The 6,881-nt window shown below is 45.9% G+C and overlaps 1 pseudogene; it reads left to right on the top strand.

The window, feature by feature from the left end:
- The first annotated feature begins 1,216 nt into the window (after positions 1-1,216).
- Positions 1,217-6,881, top strand: LOC106570148 (nurim-like; annotated as a pseudogene).

Here is a 6,881-nt window from a genome sequence, read left to right on the forward strand (position 1 = left end):
TTGCATATTTCCGTTAGGGAACGCCTACTATGTTAATCGTGTGTGCAATAACTCAATACGCCCTTGCACTCCCTCTAAATAATTTTTTGAAACTTTGGCAAAGAGTATAGTCTACATACTTAGTCCATTCTGTTTGTAATAGATTGTAGTTTTGGAAACAGAAAACTGTATTGACATCAAATTTTTCATTAATGAGAAAATTTGCAGAATGTCGGCCAAAATCCATCTCGCTCCATCTTCTCCCACTGCCGGCCACTAGGCTTCCTCTTGTCACCATATTTGGTAGTGAGTGGAAACACCAACTGGATGCTTCACATTTATATATCCGGTGAAAAATCTTGCTCATTGTTCCATCTGTGGTATCAACAAAGGTTTTCTACAAAACAACAACATTAGTGCATATAGCTTGGATTCTAGACCCTGAGCAATACGCACAGATATGCATTGTCAAACAACTGAGATTGAGATTTGAGTCTGTATGTTGGCCGCAGCCTCTCTATGTTAGTGATGACTGTTTAACAGTCTGATGGCCTTGAGATAGAAGCTTTTTTTCAGTCTCGGTCCCAGCTTTGATGCACCTGTACTGACCTCACCTTCTGGATGATAGCGGGGTGAACAGGCAGTGGCTCAGGTGGTTGTTGTCCTTCATGATCTTTTTGGCCTTGCTGTGACATCGGGTGCTGTAGGTGTCCTGGAGGGCAGGTAGCTTGCCCCTGGTGATGCGTTGTGCAGACTGCACTACCCTCTGGAGAGCCTTGCGGTTGAGGGCGGTGCAGTTGCCGTACCAGGCGGTGATACAGCCCGACAGGATGCTCTCGATTGTGCATCTTTAAAAGTTTGAGTGTTTTAGGTGACAAGCCAAATTTCTTCAGCCTCCTGAGGTTGAAGAGGCACTGTTGCGTCTTCTCCACGGTGTCTGTGTGGGTGGACCATTTCAGTTTGTCCGTGATGTGTATGCCAAGGAACTTTAAAAAATGTTACACCTTCTCCACTACTGTTCTGTCGATGTGGATGGGGGGGTGCTCCCTTTGCTGTTTCCTGAAGTCCACGATCATCTCCTTTGTTTTGTTGAGAGAGGTTATTTTCCTGACACCACACTCCGAGGGCCCAGTCCCTCCTTGTAGGCCGTCTCGTCATTGTTGGTAATCAAGCCTACCACTATTGTGTCGTCTGCAAACTTGATGATTGAGTTAGAGGCGTGCATGGCCACGCAGACATGGGTGAGTAGGGAGTACAGGAGAGGGCTGAGAACGCACCCTTGTGGGGCCTCAGTGTTGAGGATCAGCGGAGTGGAGATGTTGTTTCCTGCCTTCACCACCTGGGGGCGGCCCATCAGAAAGTCCAGGATCCAGTTGTACAGGGCGGGGTCGAGACCCAGGGTCTCAAGCTTAATGATGAGTTTGGAGGGTACTATGGTGTTGAATGCTGAGCTGTAATCAATTAACAGCATAGGTATTCCTCTTGTCCAGATGGGATAGGGCAGTGTGCAGTGTGATGGCGATTGTATCATCTGTGGACCTATTGGGGCGGTAAGCAAATTTGAGTGGGTCTAGGGTATCAGGTAGGGTGGAGGTGATATGATCCTTGACTAGTCTGTCAAAGCATTTCATGATGACAGAAGTGAGCACTACGGGATGATAGTCATTTAGTTCAGTTACCTTAGCTTTCTTGGGAACAGGAATAATGGTGGCCATCTTGAAGCATGTGGGGACAACAGACAGGGATAGGGATTGATTGAATATGTCTAAACACACCAGCCGCTGGTCTGCGCATGCTCTGAAGACGCGGCTAGGGATGCCATATGGGCCGGCAGCCTTGCGAGGGTTAACATGTTTAAATGTTTTACTCACGTTGGCCACGGAGAAGGAGAGCCCACAGGCTTTGGTAGCGGGTCGTGTCAGTGGCACTGTATTGTCCTCAAAGCGAGCAAAGAAGTTGTTAAATTTGTCTGGGAGCAAGGTTTCAATGTTCGCGACAGGGCTGGTTTTCTTTTTGCAATCCGTGACTGTCTGTAGACTCTGCCACATACGTCTCGTGTTTGAGCCGTTGAATTGCGACTCTACTTTGTCTCTATACTGACGCTTTGCTTGTTTGGTTGTCTTGCAGAGGGAATAACTACACTGTTTGTATTCGGTCATGTTTCTAGTCTCCTTGCCATGATTAAAAGCGGTGGTTCGCGCTTTCAGTTTTGCACGAATGCTGCCATCAATCCATGGTTTCTGGTTAGAGAATGTTTTAATAATCACAGGGGGTATAACATCTCCGATGCACTTGCTAATAAACTCACTGAGTCAGCGTATACGTCAATGTTGTTGTCTGAGGCTAACATATCCCAATCCATGTGATGGAAGCAATTTTGAAGCGTGGAATCCGATTGGTCAGACCAGCTTTGGATAGACCTGAGCACGGGCATTTCTTGTTTTAGTTTCTGTCTATAGGCGAGGAGCAACAAAATGGAGTCTGCCGAAGGGAGGGAGTGGAAGGGCCTTGTATGTGTCACGGAAGTTAGAGTAGCAATGGTCGAGAACACTACCAGATCTTGTCGCGCATTCGATATGCTGGTAAATTTTAGGTAGCCTTGTTTTCAGATTAGCTTTGTTGAAATCCCAAGATACAATAAATGCAGCCTCAGGATATATGGTTTCCAGTTTACATAGAGTCCAGTGAAGTTCTTTCAGGGCCGACAAGGTATCTGCTTGGGGGGGTGACTATAATCGAAGAGAATTCTCTTGGGAGATAATGCGGTTTGGCATTTGATTGTAAGGAATTCTAGGTCAGGTGAACAAAAGGACTTGAGTTCCTGTATGTTATGATTGCACCATGAGTCGTTAATCATAATGCATACACCCCCGCCCTTCATACCAGAGAGATGTTTGTTTCTGTCGGCGCAATGCATGAAGAACCCAGGTGGCTGTACCGACTCTGACAACATATCCCGAGTGAGCCATGTTTCCGTGAAACAGAGAATGTTACAATCTCTAATGTCTGCCTCTCCTGCCGTGACGATGTTTTGTGTCGGCCTCTGGGATTAGATCCCATGTCCAGGGTGGTCCGAACAAAGGATCCGCTTCGGGAAAGTTGTATTACTGGTCGTAATGTTGCTAAGATGACGTCGCATTTATATCCAATAGTTCTTCCCGGCTGTATGTAATAACACTTGAGATTTTCTGGGCTAACAATGTAATAAATACATAAAAAAAATAATTACTGCATAGTTTCCTAAGGACCTGAAGCGAGGCGACCATCAAAAGTATTGGGATAGTCAAAATGTTTGGTTGTTGTTTTGGTTCTGTACTCCACTTCGGATTTGAAATTATGTATGAGGTTAAAGTGCAGACTGTCAGCTTAATTTAAGGATATTTTCATACATGTCGGGTCAACCGTTTAGAAAGTACATCACTTTTTGTACATAGTCCCCCCCATTTTAGTGGACCACAATTATTGCGACAAATTCACGTGTTTTAAAGTAGTCAAAAGTATTTTAGTATTTTGTCCCATATTCCTAGCACGCAAAGATGAATGCACTTTGTTCTCTCTTTACTCTGCCTCTTTGTGCAGGCTGCTTCCTCCTTTATCCCAAGCACTCCCTGGCTTAACAAGCAGCCTCTCCTCGTTGGGGCAGAAAGTCCATATAAGGCTCGGGGGTGGAGCCAGCAGGCTGCAAGATATCTCACTTCAATAACCACTCCCCTCACCTCTCCCTGCCGTCTGCCACAGTGCCCAATAGAAATGATTGTTAAATAATGTATTATGTCATTTTGGAGTCACTTATTGTTCAGTTCAGCCTTTACAAGAAGCAGACCTTGGGTGGTTGAAAAGGCACTGTGGTATGCTGGGTATTTGATCACATCAATGAAGACTGACGCAAAAAAAACATGCTGCCCATCAGATTACTTTCAAGGAATACCTGGAGGTCCCACCCCACCATCCAGCATCCAGTCCAAATCTCTACCGGCATCAGTCCTCTGCTCCTGTATGGGCTACTCCACCATCAGCTTGGCTCCTGTCTGTGGCCTTGACACCTGTGTCCGGCTGGACCTCTGTCCGTGCCCTCGACACCCGTTCCCGGCTGGGTCTCTGTCTGTGATCTCTACACCTGTGCCCGGCTGAGCCTCTGTCCGTGCCTTCGACTCCCATGCCCGGCACCTCCACACCTGTGCCCGGCTGGGCCTCTGTCTTTGAACTCCACACCTATGCTCGGCTGTCTGTCAGTCATCCCCGTCCTCTGCTCCTTACGCCTGGCCTTTCTGATGGTGCAAGCGATCAGTTGCTCTCCATTTTCAGTTAATTATATATAATTGTAATCATTTGTGTTCAATTGTTGGTCCCTCTGTGGTGTTTATTTAACTGTATATACCGCATCATACTCAAAAGTATTCTCCCCTTCCTCTTAATTCACACTGGGCACAAAAGCGTTTAGCTGAATTGTGCAGTCGGGCATGAGACTTAATCTCAGGGTCGTTGATTCGAGCCCCACGATGGGCGATACATTTTTGTTGATCTAATACAGTTTAACCATCCAATAACAAAGACTGGTTTAATAATTATAATTATAGACCTAAACAAATTTAGCTGAAAAAGGCCCGGTTTCCCAAAACCATCGTAGTTGTGATGAATTTAGCCTGAAGATGCTTTTGGGAAACCGGGCCCAGACTAGTGCCCAGGCTAACAATGTCACTTCAACAATGGGAATTCATCGTTATACTTTACTCCAAGAATTTGCTGTTTTCTTGCACTGATAATCAGTACTTAACCTACCACACCATGTCCTTATCATATCCCTCTCTCCATATTTCTACACTTTATACACAGTGCCTTCAGAAAGTATTCAGACCCCTTGACTTTTTCAAAATGTTGTTACGTTACAGCCTTATTCTAAAACGGATCGTCTTTTTTTCCCTCATCAGTCTACACACAATACCCTTTACTCAGTACTTTGTTGAAGCACCTTTGGCAGTGATTACAGCCTTGAGTCTTCTTGGTTATGATGCTACAAGCTTGGCACACCTGTATTTGGGGAGTTTCTCACATTCTTCTCTGCAGATCCTCTCAAGCTCTGTCAGGTTGGATGGAGAGTGTCGCTGCACAGCTATTTTCAGGTCTCTCCAGAAAATGTTCGATCGGGTTCAAGTCCGGGCTCTGGCTGGGCCACCCAAGGACATTCAGAGACTTGTCCCGAAGCCACTCCTGTGTTGTCTTGGCTGTGTGCTTAGGGTCGTTGTCCTGTTGGAAGTTGAACCTTCGCCCCCAGTCTGAGGTCCTGAGTGCTCTGGAGAAGGTTATCAAGGATCTCTCTGTACTTAATGTAACAAAATGTGGGGAAAAGGAAGGGGTCTGAATACTTTCCGAATGTAGATTATGTACCATGGTCTGTAGCCTTGCGGGACAGCTCTGTTCTCAAGTCTGTGGTTGTGGATCTAGGGCTTCTGGCTCTTTTAACTGTCCAGCACAACCTATTGGCCTGGGCTATTGTCAAGCAGGCCTGTCAGTCTGTCCTGGGGGTACTGAACCTGGCCATGTACTGCTCCACCGCTCCTCTGGCTCTCCAGGTAACAGACACACACACTTATAAAATCTTATAGTCTTCAAAAATGGGCAATTATGAGAGACAATTTTACATTTGAACACCCCTTTTGCTGTCCTAATTCACTGTCTTGTGTTGTCCGTGTTCTAGATATTGATGCATTACGGGCAGCCTGTGACGGAGGCTCCCTGTCTGGGGTCAATAAATAATGACCCATGGAATACCTGGTTTACCCTGCTCTGTTTCACCCTGCACTTCCTCTGCTGGTCCATCATCTGCAGTATACCGCTGATCTTTGACTATCCTGAACTACTGGGCATTGTTAGGGAAGGTTCCTTGTTCCCTGACTTGTCTCTTATCTATTTACTCCCCTGCAGGGGTCTGTGTCTATGTATCCCTTTTAGCCTTGAGGTGCTTTCTCACAGACACCCTGTTTTGACTGCAATGGCTCACACATCTGCTCAGACCGTTTCTTATAAGAGGCAGAAACTAGAAAAGAGCTGTGGAACAATGTTAAACCTTATAATGCATATATTGCTAATCTGTGGTCCAGGACCCTATAAATGTAGTGGGGGAGGGTCTTATAGCCCTTCCCCTTCTATTATACAACATAAGCATAATAAATTATTATAATACATCAATAATTTGGTGTAGCTCCTATCATGACCCCAAGGTGACCCCCATCAGCATCAAGCAGGTAAAGAAAACCCATGCAGATGTAACAGAGTGAGATCACAGTCACATGTGCTTGCGATCAGAGGACCACACATTTGAGGCCAGTAAGGGGACAGTGGAGGAAGTGATACTGTTCACAATGACACTGGTTACACCAAAGCATTTTCATGCATAACATTTTATCATTGTCCCTCTCCCACGCTCTTATAAAATTCCAAATACTACTATAATTAGGCATACAATGTATCTCTCTTTGATGTGATGCCAAAGCTGGAATTACCCTAATGAAATGATTCATTCGTCAGCAATATAATGATTGCGAATATCCTTCTAATGAAATATAACTGTTTAATATCTGCTATAAGTTATTTTCCCCTTTCTCCTGTCTCCCGCTATCCTCTCTCTTACATCCCTCCATCTCCTCAGGTTTATTATGAGTGCCTTGGTATGGGAGACCTTCTGGCTCAGTGTCTCTTCGTCCACCTGGGTCACCTGTGGCTCCTCCCTGCCCCTGAACAGGCTGCTGCTGGCGGGGAGTCTGTCGGCCAACCTGGCCCTGGCTCACTCCCTAGATCCGCAGGACAGTGCCTACTTCAGTTTCCAGCTGCACAGAAAACTGCGGTTATTCTCTCTGCCACACGGGGGCGCTGCTCAGGACAATAACAACCACAAGCAAGAGTGA

The sequence above is a fragment of the Salmo salar genome, chromosome ssa14 (assembly GCF_905237065.1).
Source record: "Salmo salar chromosome ssa14, Ssal_v3.1, whole genome shotgun sequence".
Classification (NCBI taxonomy): Eukaryota; Metazoa; Chordata; class Actinopteri; order Salmoniformes; family Salmonidae; genus Salmo; species Salmo salar.